At 43.4% G+C, this 14,474-nt stretch overlaps 1 pseudogene; it reads left to right on the forward strand.

Moving 5' to 3' along the window:
• The first annotated feature begins 961 nt into the window (after window positions 1–961).
• On the forward strand, window positions 962–7,871 carry LOC144686969 (gamma-crystallin S-1 pseudogene; annotated as a pseudogene).
• The last annotated feature ends 6,603 nt before the right edge of the window (window positions 7,872–14,474 follow it).

Here is a 14,474-nt window from a genome sequence, read left to right on the forward strand (position 1 = left end):
GCCCCTGCCTGCTGTGGACCAGATCGAGTGCTATGTTCACCAGATTGCGGCCCTGAGGCTACTCTAGAACTAGGTCCCAGTGAGGTATGTGCCTCTGTGATGCTGAAGGGTGTGGGTGAGCACTGTGATGGGTCTTCAATGGTGCTCTCCTCTGGTTCCTCATTTAACCTTGGGGTTGAAGCTGAGGGCCTGACTTGTGGATGCTCTTGGGCATTTTCCAGGGGTGCTCATGAAAGAATGGAGAGATAATTAGGGCATGGCAGGTGACTCTCAAACAGGACAATGCACTCACAGTATGGTTGTCTGAGGGATAAGCTGGTGCAGGATCCTCACTTGGGTGTCCAATGCTGACCTCACCATTGGCGCAGGCAGGTTCCATATCCTCTCTGGCCAGCTCGATGGCTCCATTCTCGTAGGGAGTGAGGACTTGGATTTCAGCCAATCCACCCCCAGTCTGAGACCTCTCCCTGTGATTATGTGTGAGCTTGTCTTGCATAAAGACAGATGGGGAGTGTGAGCAGGATGCATGCCAGGACAGATGATAAGGATGCCCGCCATGTGTGGGTAGTGGGTGCAGCCATGGACAGGATGTGGACGTGAACTCCAGAGAGATGAGTCCAGATGGATATGTGACGGTGTGTGTGAGGGAGTGAGTGGTGATGACCCTTGAGCTGGCAGCGTGTGAGTGTGAGTTCAGGGTGATGGGATGGTTGACTTACCCTGGTGGCACAGATGAGTTCATTCATCCTCTTTCTGTGCTGGGCGGCTGACCTTGGCACTGTGTTGCCTTGGCACTGACCATCGCTGCCATCGCCTGCCAAGCTGGAATGGTAAGGTTGGTGACCTACTTTGGCCATCACGGGGGTAGAGAACATTGCGGCGGACCTTGGCTGTGTCCAAAAGGCGTTCCAGTGAGACATCACTGAATTTTGGTGCAACATGCTTCTTCTCTTTGGGACCCATGTCCTCCAGGGAGCAGTCCTGGGCTGCAGACAATAAAAAATGTGTACGCAGCTGCCATTTAAATATGGTGACCAGAGTGAGGAAGTGGTGATCTTACGGCGGGGAGAGCGAATCAGAGGCTGCCAGCCCGTGATCCAGCGTGGTTCCCGTGCGTGCATAATTAATGTGCTGGGAAGCGGACAATATGGCATGAAAACCCGTCATTGCGGCCAGTGGGTAGAATGCCATTTCTCATGCCCACTGCTGCACCTGGTGCAATCAGGGGAAAATTCCGCCCATCATGTAATCAGCAGGTATCACTTATTGCTCAGTAGCCACCCTTTGATTTGTGACGCTCATTTTCAAATGCAGCTGGCACAGCAGAGTGCCAGAGAGTAAGGCATCATGACAGTTGTTGGGACACATGCATGATTTGATGCCTATTGTTACACACCAGCTGGACATTGAAAAAGTTGAAAGAGTAGAAAGAGTAAATTACAAGAATTAAATTAAAAGAATTAAAAGAGCAGAAAGAGTAGAAAGAGTTTGTTTTTTTAAATTTTGCGGATATAGGCATTGCTGGCAAGGCCAACATTTATTGCCCCATCTATAATTGCCCTTGAGAAAGGGGTGGTAAACTACCTTTATTAACTGCTGCAGTCCATGTGGTGTAGCGTTGTTTGGGAGTGAGATCCAGGATTTTAACCCAGTGACAGTAAAGGAACTGCAATAGAGTCCCAAGTCAGGCTGGTGTGCGACTTAGAGAGGAACTTGTGGGTGGTGGTGTTGCTGCCATGCACATGTCGCCCTTGTCCTTCTAGGTAATAGAGGTTGTGGGTTTGAAAGGTGATGTCAAAAAGAGCCTTGGCAGCATTTGGGGAAAATATAATCATTGCTGGTGGATCACTGTTCACCTTTTGAACCACATTTTGAGAGGCAGCTCAAAAACATCAATGAATACAAAAATAAGCCAGGCACTCTTATTTCATGGCTGATCTGATAATCCTCAATTTCATTTTCCTGCCTTTACCCCATAACCTTTGATTCCCTTACTGATTAAAAATCTGTCTATCTCAGCCTTGAATATGCTTAACTGCTCAATCTCTACAGCCCTTGGCGGTAAAGAATTCCACAGATTCACTACCCTCTGAGAGAAGAAATTCCTCCTCATCTCTGTCTTAAATGGGTGACTCCTTACTCTGAGATTATGCCCTCTGGTCCTAGACTCTCCCACAAGGGGAAACAACCTTTCAGAATCTACCCTGTCAAACCTCCTAAGAATCTTATATGTTTCAATAAGGTCACCTCTCATTCTTCTAAACTCCATTCTCCTAAACTCCATTTCTCTAAACTCCCTCTCTGGCCCTTTATCATCCCCTTTTTCAGTTTTGACCTTTAACCCTTTGCCCTCAGGGAAAATACAGCAAAATACTACTTTTGATTCAACAAGCCCGGGCATGTCCAGTCCCAGGCCTTCATGGGCCTAGCCTCCTGTCTGCAGGGTTCTACACTTAACCCAGCAGTTGGGTCCTCTGCCATAAAAGTCCAAAAGTCATATCCTTGTTGATGACATGAAAAATGTGGGAATTTTGAGAACCCTTCACACTGCTCACCACTGCCATCACCTATCAAGCCAGAATGGTAATGTTGCTGCCCTCCGGCTGCCAGAGCGTGGGTAGAGGACATCACGGCAGGCCTCCACAGTGTCCAAAAGGTGTTCAAGGGATGCATCACTAAACCAGGGGCTGCAGTCTTCTTTGCAGCAGTCCTGGGCTGGAAGCTGAGAGGTGTGCGTGTGGCTGTACTTTAAATGTTGCGCCCGGCGTGATGAAGCAGCAAGGTGACGGCATGGCAGGCAAATCGGATTCCGTCTGCCATCGAAACAGCGTGTTTCCCGGGAATTCATAATTAATGCGATGGGTTTGGGATGATACGGCATGAAAAGCCGTCATTGCAGCTGGTGGGTAAAATTTGCCCGCTACCGCACTTAGTGCAAATCTGGGACGATTCCGCCCAGTGTATCAACGATCTTTCTTCCAAAGGACAATCCCACACTGGAACAAACTGCCAAAGGAAATAGATCACAGACCTGTCATTTAACTCTTTAAGACCCGAATTTAGATTATTTCCATGGCCAGAATTTTTCGCTCGGCATGCAGGCGTGCGCCCGACATGCTCGAGCGTAAAATTACGCACGGTGACATTGGGCAAGCGTCCCGACGTCATCGTGCACTCACGCGATAATTCAGTCAGTGGGCGCACGTGGGAGTTGGCAGTACGTCTGCTGACAATTAAGTGGCCTATTAAGACCCTTAATCAACTAATTGATTGGAATTTTTCGTTGCCCATCCAACCATTCGGTTGGCAGGTGGGTGAAAAGGCCAAGCAGCCTTTGCATTTTTGGCGAAACCTCATCCACAGGCAGGATGAGGTTTCGACCAGTGATTTAAAAAATACTTTTTACACTCATATTTAACATGTCCGTGCCCATGTGACCGAGTCAATGAGGGGACATGTTTTCATTGTGTTAAAAATATTTATTTTTATTGATGGAAATCTTGAGGCAGCTCTGTGCCTCAGGGAGCTTTTATTACGTGCACCCGCACGCATGCACAAACTTCAGAGCTCACCCTCCTCCCACCCCCAACCATGGCAGTGCTGAGCGCTGCAGCACACGTTTCATAATGGCTGGCCGTTAATTGGCCAGCCAGCGTGAAATTGTGGTGCAGACCCAATTGTGGGCAGCGGTCAGTTTCCCGGCCGCTCCCAGGCCCGCCTGCCGCGTTCGCCCGACGAGGGCAAAATTCTGCCCCATTTAAAAGTTTTCATTATGAAGATTACCATCTCAGCAGGTCGCGCCTGGTTTAGCTAGCGTTAGCATGTAAATATTGGCAGAATACAGATATTTGGCTGTGATGTCAACACAGCTAAAGCAGAAGCGTAGTGCCACATGTCTGCGGGAAGTAATGCTGATTCTTGTGGTTGAGTTTGACATATCTTTGTTGTATCAGTTAGTTACTTACCTTTTTAATTGAAGCATCGTTTGCCTGTCAATTCATGTTTAATTTACATTGGTTTTGATTCTTAAAAGTTACAAAAAGGGAAATCTTGATGGTAATTTCTTCATTTGGGGGTCATTCAATAAATTTGATTAAGTTAGTTTATAGTTTCCCATGGGGATTGTAACAATACAATGATGTCTAGGTGAATACAGCGATCTCGAGGAAAGTTCTTCAATCTCACATTATTTTTTCCACATTATCTCTAAGGATAACTTGCCTTCAGGATCCATTTATAATTAGCCATTGTCCGTGAGGGATGTAGGCATCTCTCGCTGTTCACTGCAATTCTGCGTGCCACTGTCATTTTTCCAGTTTCTAATGTTGTTCAGCCAATCAGCCCTACTCCAACCTAGCCTGTTCTTTCCTGATCTTTTACCTTCTATTGTCGCCAATTGTCCCTGTCACTGTTTTCTACATCTTAACTTACTGTTGTTGTCTTACCAATATTGATATTTAGTTGCCCTGAACTTTAAAACAAAACGCAGGCAGTGCATTCGTATGCACGACTCTGTTTAGAATACATGAGCTAAGTATGATCTGCAAGTTGTGTTAATAAACACCATCCACAGTACGGGACACCCTGGTCCACTCCTCCATCACCCCCTACTCCCCAACCCCCACCTATGGCACCTCCCCATGCCCACGCAGAAGATGCAACACCTGCCCCTTCACTTCCTCTCTCCTCACCGTCCAAGGGCCAAAACACTCCTTTCAAGTGAAGCAGCATTTCACTTGCATTTCCCCTAACTTAGTCTACTGCATTCGTTGCTCCCAATGCGGTCTCCTCTACATTGGAGAGACAAAACGCAAACTGGGCGACCGTTTTGCAGAACACCTGCAGTTTGTCCGCAAGAAAGACCCAAACCTCCCTGTCGCTTGCCATTTTAACACTCCACCCTGTTCTCTTGCCCACATGTCTGTCCTTGGCTTGCTGCATTGTTCCAGTGAAGCCCAACGCAAACTGGAGGAACAGCACCTCATCTTCCGACTAGGCACTTTACAGCCTTCCGGGCTGAATATTGAATTCAACAACTTTAGATCTTAAACTCCCCCTCCCCCATCCCCACCCCGTTTCTCCCCCCCACTTTTTTTTCAATAATTTATATAGATTCTTCTTTCCCCACCTATTTCCATTATTTTTAAATCTAAAACTAAAACCTTGTTAGTCTTTCCACCCCACCCCCACTAGAGCTGTACTTTGAGTGTCCTGTCTTCCATTCTTAATTAGCACTTTTCTTAGACAAATATCACCACCTTCAACACCTCTTTGATCCTTTTGTCTGTGACATTTTTTGATTGTCTGTGACATTTTTTGATTATCTGCTCCTATCACTGCTTGCTTATCTCCACAATCACCACACCCTCAACTTCTCTCTCCCCCCCCGCCCTCCCCCACCTTAAACCAGCTTATATTTCACCTTTCTCCTAACTATGCTTCAGTTCTGCCGAAGGGCCGTGAAGGCTCGAAACGTTAACTGATTTCTTCTCCACCGATGCTGCCAGACCTGCTGAGTTTTTTCGGGTAATTCTGTTTTTGTTTTGGATTTCCAGCATCCGCAGTAGCTTTTAGCTTTTTGTTTTTATCCACAGTATAGCCGCATGTGCAGGCAACAATTGATGCCAGCCACGATGTTATTACATGACAGGTTTCGGGAGTGGATAATTGCACAATCTGGAGAATAAATTACCACATAATTATATATTAACTAGGGTACAAGGCCAGATCCAAAGTTACATTGTCTATATATGTAAAAATTTATCTTCGCCGGTTTGAGAGCAGAGCCAGGTGGTTACACCAAACTATTTAAACAGATCTGGGTGACTTATGAGCTGTGAATGTTCCAGAAATGCTTTATTCAAACAACAACTAAAGTGGCATGGAGGCAAATGGAAAAGAATCAATGACGCATCAAATGTCTTTCAGGTGTTTAACTACAATAAATACAACATGTGTTTTGTTGAATTCTGCTGATTTTTCAGGGTTGAATCATTAGAATAACAAAGTACAGCACATTGAGGCATTTCTGCCCAGTATATAAATACCAAGCTGTGTGATACAGTGAAATATTCAGTCAGTTACGAAACTAACTGTGAATTCAAAATGGGAAAGGCAAGGATAACTCTGAGTTATACATTGCATTAGAATTCTTCAACTAGTAAGAGAAATTATTAATTTCCAGCTCTGTATCTTTCCACAGATCATCTTTTACGAGGACAGGAACTTCCAGGGTCGTCACTATGAATGCAATAGTGACTGTGCTGACCTGTCTCCTTATTTCAGCCGCTGTAACTCCATCCGTGTCATGAGTGACTGGTGGGTGGTGTATGAGAGACCCAATTACATGGGATACCAGTATGTTCTGAGCAGGGGAGAATATCCTGACTACCAGCGCTGGATGGGATTCAGTGACAGCATCAGGTCATGTCGCTCCTACCCATATGTAAGTGACCTTTGAAAATTTGCTTATTTCGCCCCAATGAAGGACTGGAAAATAACAACACTGATCAATTAAGTTTATTGGTATCAACCATCAGATGTTTTCTTGTGTACTAAAGCTTTGGTCAGAATTTTACACACCCAGCAGAAGGTGGTGTTGGGGGTGCGGGATTGGTTGATGTAATATTGTAAAATCAAGTAGGATAGCAGGGGATGCCAATTAACAGCCAGTTAAGGCCTTCTTCCTGCTGCTGTTGGTATTTTGCAAGTGAGAAATGGGTACTTCACCACTGGGGAGGCTGTTCAGTAAAACCTGGAGTCCTCCCTGCTAACTCGAGGGGGTTTCCCTCCAGATCAGGTGCCCTTTGGCCCTTGGAAGTCCCCCCAGCACAGGAGGGGGCTGCCTGACTGGCCATGGTGATCTTCGACCGTGCTTGGCCTGCTCTCTGGGCCTCCTTGATGGCTGCTGGTCTGGAGCCTGTGGCAATCCCAGAGGGGTAGAAGCCATGTCTGCAGGCAGTTAATTGGCTGAACAAAGGACAAGCAAGGACTGCTGCAAGCTGGGATGAGGTAGATGGAATCCAAGGAATCGTGTGTAGAGTATAACACGAGCATGGACTAGTAGGGCTGGATGGTCTGCTTCTGTGCTGTATCATCTACCTAATTCCATGAATAGTTTTACAATAATTATTTTTAACTGAAAGGCTAATGGTTAGATTGGAAGTTTAGAATGTAAAAATATCACTTTCAGTGAGACTTAGATCTCACTCAGACAGCTAATCATTGATGCCATTGTTCACACTTGCACTACAATTTTAAAAAAATTAAATGAGAGAGAAATATCATATGCTTAATATGGAAATTTTAAATAATGATAATGAAAACCTCCTATCTGTGTGTGTCCATATACCATCAGTCATGAATTTGTTGTTCTAAACATTTCTCTGATTTCTGTAACAGTTTTCCCTATTAGTCGCTTGGTGATTTCCATTAGCAAATAATAACTGCTTAAATGGATGTCACCGAGCCGTCTCTTGCTGCTCAGGAACATCTAGAACCTTTCTTACACTCTCTTCTAACTGGGGGGGTCTTTGTTTTGAAATACTAAAGATTGTTAGCTTTATTACAAATGTGATCTTTCATTTCTATTACAGTACCGAGGTGGAAACTACAGAATGAGGATTTATGAGAGACCTGACTTTGGAGGACAGATGATGGAATTCATGGATGACTGTCCAGCTGTCTATGATTGTTTCCGTTACTATGACATTCACTCCTGCCAAGTGATGGACGGTTACTGGATCTTCTATGAACATCCCAACTACAGAGGCCGACAGTACTTCATGAGACCCGGTGAATACAGGAGATACAGTGACTGGGGCGGCTACAACTCAACCATTGGATCTTTCCGTCGTATGAGAGATTTCTAGATTGTTGCTTTAAAATATCATTTTTTCTCTCTGAAATATTTATGAGAATAATAAAATATCCTCTACTTCACTTACCATCTTGTGTTTTTATCATTAACTGTACAATTTTCATCAGAATACAATGATATCTCAGAATCACAGGCAGAGTATTTTACAAAATTGGTCTCAGCTGCCATTCAAGTGGAAAATAAATTCTACCCTGAAGATTTGAACTGCTGAGAAAGAAAATGAAGGTGTAAGGCACGATGAATGAATGCTTCTTTACCCCAGTGGAAATCAAAGCTGGTCAATTGTTCAGTTTTTACCTTCATTGAAAGCTGGCTAAAAGCTTAACAGTAAAAATGTAAAGAAGATTAAGTCAAGTTTCACTGTGCACACAGCTCCGGAAGAATGTGATTCTCTTGAACTTAAAATGTGGAAAATATCCAAAGATCTACCGGATTTCTGTTTTTGAGTCCTTATGTAAGATCAATTATCCAAACCGCCAGCCATGCTGAAACTTGCGTAATTTTTCCAAAGCAAGAAGCATCACTTTGACATCTAAATGCCCAATTACAGATTACATGTTTGCTGCAGATTATTAGAATATATTACTTTTATAACAATAGCCATATTTAAAACAGGGCCAAATGGCTAAAGACACACGAAGCATGGAAATGTGTACGAGAAATGTCGTTTTAGATTTAACAACGTGGGAAATAAAGTACTGAGGGTACATTAAGCATGAGCATAAGCATTTGTATTAATTGATGTGAAAAAGAGAACAAGGCAGGTACATGTGAATTTATTCTGCAAATAAAAACTGCAAACAAAAAAATGAAAACAAGTTGGAGAAATAAAGTGTAACCAAATGTGTTGGAGAAAATAAAAGCAGAAAGATGCAATATTCAGTGTAATGAAAGAAATACAAACCCAAAAATTAAAGCACAGAAAAGTGCCACAATTTGCTGATGTAACACAGCAAGTTAGAAAATCAAGCGATGAAGTTGCAGTGAGGTGTGAGAGGATTTGGAAGCTGCAGTCCTTTGCACCACTCCCCTCGCTTCTAAAATAGCTTTTCATAGTTCTGTAACTGCTTAAAACTGAGGTTTGGCTGTTCCTCAGAGAGAGAGAAAGCTGGAAAAATGGGAAAGTGGTGTTTTTCCTGAGCCATCTTCATATATCTTGTTGTGATATGATGTGCATGTACCTTTAAAGTGACATACCTTAAACTGCTGTCAATCTCTACCACAGACAGCTCCCAACAACTTCTAACAGCCAGAAGAAGGCTACAAAACATCTTTTTTCACTGTTTCATTTTCCCTTTAAAGTCTGGAGTCCATTCATACACCAAATTCACTGTTTTGTAGGCAGCGCTTAACCTAAACCTGGGAAACCAGAAACAGCTCAGCAGCACCACCATTGCATTCAGGCAATGACCTATGACCAGCTAAGACTATGGCCACTTAAGGTACTGCAACTCAGGAAGGCAAACAAAGCCAGAATAGTTTTTGCTACCCCAGATAAGGTCCTAGTTAACCCTAGTAATTCTGACTGAGTTTGCAGACACCAAGGAGAACCCGTGCTGGTTTAGAATACAAGTGCTGTTTGGGTGTGATTTTCTTGGAGCTGTATATGTGGGCTTCATCCATTCACTTTCACTGAAGTTGTGGATTGCTCCAGTTGACACATTAGGGCAGGTTTCAGATTGGTTCTGGGGGCCAAGGAGCGGCACACAGGTTCTCATGATCCTCTTGGAGGGGGTCCATAGCAGGAAGGATCCTGCACCTGCATACAGGAAGGATGCCATCTTGTGCTGCTCACCCTCCTCTCCCACAGCAGTTGATGCTGCACTGCCTGGTCTCTGGTCCTCCCTTTATTCCTCATTCAGGCCAAAGGGGATCCTGAGCAAGATGCCCATGACCAAGCACTCCATTTCTCCTGGTAGCTTCTAGAAAGCATTTGATAATGTAGAGTAGCACAACATCTATTCTTTGCAGGTGAAGTCCTCAGAGAATTTCCGAAATAAATCCTGCTCAGATGTTGGTGAAGGCTTGACAAAGTGCCCCAGAAAGTTTATTGATGTATTTCAAAGATCCTCTTCACAGCTCCATCAGCAATGGTTACGAAATGGTGAGTATCCCTTTAAGTTGTGAGTATCACTTTAAATAGTGTTTGACATTGACATCAACATGTTTACTTGAAAATAGTTAGTTGCCGTTAGGAAAGGGGAAAATTGAAGCACTGAGCACCAAAATGCCATGCAGCGCTCGTTAATGAGCTCTAGTAGATGTTTTAAGTCTCAATCAGCTATTTGACAAGTCTCCAGACAGCCGGCCCTTGCACTGACTTCAACTCCAATACCAAGATGGCAACTTGCACTAAACTATCTTTTCAGCTTACAACCCCAACGTGGCCAACTCTTCACTTATTTGGCACATAAATTATGAGGTGAAAGTCACCCCAACGTGTACGGTTACCATGGAATCTAACAGATAATTGAATCTCCTGAGGAAAGATCTTCATAAATACTGTGTTATCCCAAGATGATCAAAGACAATACTATAAAATTCACGCAATCTCACTTCCACAAAATCTGACCAACAAACGGAAAGGTTGAAGGTGAGAGGAACACTGCCTCTCAGACACCAAACATTTAACTATAATGGCCATTTCCAAGTCCTCCAAAATCCATTTTCCCAGTTATCTTCAAAAGCAGCTCTCCCAGATTTTGAAAAAACAACAACAAATTACCTTTTTTTTTCATTCATGGGATGTGAACACTGGCAAGATCCGCATTTAATGCCCATCCTTAATTGCCCTTGAGAAGGTGGTAGTGAACTGCCTTGAACCACAACAGTCCATGTGGTGCAGGTACACCTATAGTGAGGCTAGGAAAGTAGTTCCAGGATTTTGATCCAGCGACATTGAAAGAACGGCGATATAATTTCAAGTCAGGATGGTGGCTTGGAGGGGAAATTGCAGCTCGTGGTGTTCCCATGCACCTACTGCCCTTATCCTTCTAGGTGGTAGAGGTGACGGGTTTGGCGGGTGCTGTTGAAGAAACCTTGGTGAGCTGCTGCAGTACATTTTGAAAATGGTAAATATTGCTGCCACTGTGCGGCAGTGGTGGAGGGAGTGAATGTTGAAGGTGGGGGATGGGATGTCAATCAAGTGAGCTGCTTTGTCCTGGTTGGTGTCGAGCTTCTTAAGTGTTGTTGGAGCTCACTCATGCAGGTAAGTGGAGAATATTCCATCACATTCCTGATTTGTGACTTATAGATGGTGAACAAGACCTGGGAAATCAGGAGGTGAGTTACTTGTCACAGAATTTCCAGCCTCTGACCTGCTCTGGTAGCCACAGAATTTATATGGCTGGCCCAGTTCAGTTTCTAGTCACTGGTAAGACCATAAGACATAGGAGCAGAAATTAGGCCATTCGGCCAATCGAGTCTGTTCTGCCATTCAATCATGGCTGATAAGTTTCTCAACCCCATTCTCCCGCCTTCTCCCCATAACCTTTGATCCCCTTACCAATCAAGAACCTATCTATCTCGGTCTTAAATACACTCAATGACCTGGCCTCCACAGCCTTCTGTGGCAATGAATTCCATAGATTCACCACTCTCTGGCTAAAGAAGTTTCTCCTCATCTCTGTTCTAAAAGGTCTTCCCTTTACTCTGAGGCTGTGCCCTCGGGTCCTAGTCTCTCCTACTAATGGAAATATCTTCCCCACGTCCACTCTATCCAGGCCTTTCAGTATTCTGTAAGTTTCAATCAGATCCCCCCTCATCCTTCTAAACTCCATCAAGTATAGACCCAGAGTCCTCAAACGTTCCTCATATGTTAAGCCTTTCATTCCTGGGATCATTCTTGTGAACCTGCTCTGGACCCTCTCCAGGGCCAGAACATCCTTCCTGAGATACGGGGCCCAAAATTTCTCACAATATTCTAAATGTGGACTGACCAGAGCCTTATAAAGCCTCAGCAGCACATCCCTGCTTTTATATTCTAGTCCTCTTGAAATAAATGCCAACATTGCATTTGCCTTCCTAACTACCGACTCAACCTGCAAATTAACCTTAAGAGAATCCTGGACTAGGACTCCCAAGTCCCTTTGCACTCCAGATTTCTGAATTCTCTCCCCATTTAGAAAATAATCTATGCCTCTATTCTTCCTACCAAAGTACGTGACCTCACACTTCTCCACGTTGTATTTCATCTGCCGCTTCTTTGCCCATTCTCCTAACCAACCCCCAGGATGTTTGTAGTGAGGGGCTCAGTGATAGTAATGCTAATGGACTTCAAGGGGAGATGGTTTGATTGTCTCTTGTTTGAGATGGTCATTGCCTGGCACTTGTTGTGGCATGAATGACACTTGCTACTTATCAGCCCAATTAATTGATGAATTAACAAATCTTCACTGTTTCAATGAGTTGTCGTTGCACTGTCAGGGTGGAACCGTAAAATCTGAATGTATTATTTCACTATGGAATACAATGCCATAAAGGACACAGATTCAGTAGTGACTTTTAAAAGGGGATTGGACATGAACGTGGAAAGGAAAAAAAAAAGCAGGGCTATAGGGAAAGAGCAGAGGAACAGGACTAATTGGATAGCTCTTTCAAAGAGCAGTACCGGCATAATGGGATGAATGGCCACCTTCTGTGCTGTCTTATTCAATGATTCCATGCTCACATTCCCCTTTCTGAGCTTAACGATGTCAGTTAAGGTAACTGAATTTGTGATTATGTCATAAACGTATTAGATTTCAGTTGAACAGTGTCCCTTGAATTGGGTAACTCCAGAGTCTCTGCTTCACTGATTTCTTTTAGTAACCACTGAAGAATCCAGTATCCCTCCACATGTACGTACATTCTAAGTACAACTTTGATCACAGTACCATCTCACTTTCCATTGTTCCGCTTACTATTTTAATATGGCTTCAGCTAATGTGTCATTTAGAACAAAGTGAAATGTTGTATGCATCAAAAGGGCACTGATTAGCATACGGAATACGGAATACGGAACATCTGGGATACAATTGGGAACACTTATTTATTATTAATCAGATATTCAGAACTGAAAGTCCAATTGACACATTGACATTGTAGAAAGTAATAAGGTCATCTACAGATAGGCTAAGACATGACTGACTACAACTGGCTGACAGACATACTTGTACTCACCCCATTCATCCTACTATAATTGTTTAATACATTATAGAAAAGAGAAAGCTGCCCCCATACAGAAAAACAGAAAAAGAGTCCGATCCGAGTAGGAACCAGAAGCACATTTAGATTTTTACTGATATTTATAAACCTCTGTCTTTGTGCACCAACTAATATCAGTCCCTTGTGTGCTCTTACACACACTTCACTGATTAACTGCATAAAATTACATAGGAGCTGCTTGCTGGTAACAAGTCTCAATCATAATCAACCTATTGAATAAATTGTCTCAGTTTTTCTCTCATTGTTGATGTCATCATCTGGACTCCGTTATATTCCTTCCTTTACCATGTTCCTCTTTTTCTACATATACTGAATGTGTATTTGTGGTTTCATTTTATTTCTGTTACAGTACCAAGGTGGAAACTACAGAATGAGGATTTATGAGAGACCTGATTTTGGAGGACAGATGATGGAATTCATGGATGACTGTCCATCTGTCTATGATCGTTTCCGTTATCGTGACATTCACTCCTGCCATGTGATGGACGGTTATTGGATCTTCTATGAACAACCCAACTACAAAGTCCGACAGTACTTCCTGACACCCGGTGAATACAGGAGATACGGTGACTGGGGCAGCTACAACTCAACTATCGGATCTTTCAGGCGCATGAGGGATTTTTAGTCTGCAATTGTAAAACATGACCTCATTTTGTTGAATAATTTGGCAACATAATAACATACCCTCCATTACTCTGTCATCTTGGCACAATCATTTATTTCTAGATCCTCATCGAAATTGTTCAAAATAGCTCTGGTATCTGGTGTTCTCATGCAGAATATTTTCACCACAATGATCTCACTTATATGGTTATCATTAAACTAAGTCATCAGAAAAAGGAGAAATGCATGGGCCCAAAAAAAGAAAAACTGTGAATGGTCCACCCTCCACTGCTGGTCTTTTGGGAATCTGTGCAGTCAGTAGGAGTATAGGACCTAAGCTGGTCCTCCTTTGCTGATAATTATTTTTAATTTCCTTGAGGCATGTTTCAGCTTACAGGGCCTAATAGCCTCCAATGTTCCATCAGTAAATCTGTGGACTGGAGAAACAGGAACTTGCAACCTACAACTTCCCTGGGCAGGGCAGAGACTGTATCACTTACAAGGCTGAGCGGGAATTCACAATTAAGATCAGATCTTGACATATCTGAGACATGGCCTTTTGCCCAGCTTTGTGGTCGGGTGTCTGGTATGTCTGAAGACATTAAGACACGTAAATTCGAGTGACATTGACAATTTAACATGGTGACTTCAAGAAGGAGAGACTGAAAATGTAACTCACTATGAACAAGGACTGCTAGTCCCAAGATGGAATCTAAGGTGGTCAATTCTGTAGCATTTCAGTTTGCCAAGGAATTCAAAACAAAGGTATACTTTTCAAGCAAAAACT

The sequence above is a fragment of the Cetorhinus maximus genome, chromosome 11, assembly GCF_964194155.1.
Source record: "Cetorhinus maximus chromosome 11, sCetMax3.hap1.1, whole genome shotgun sequence".
NCBI classification, from domain to species: Eukaryota; Metazoa; Chordata; class Chondrichthyes; order Lamniformes; family Cetorhinidae; genus Cetorhinus; species Cetorhinus maximus.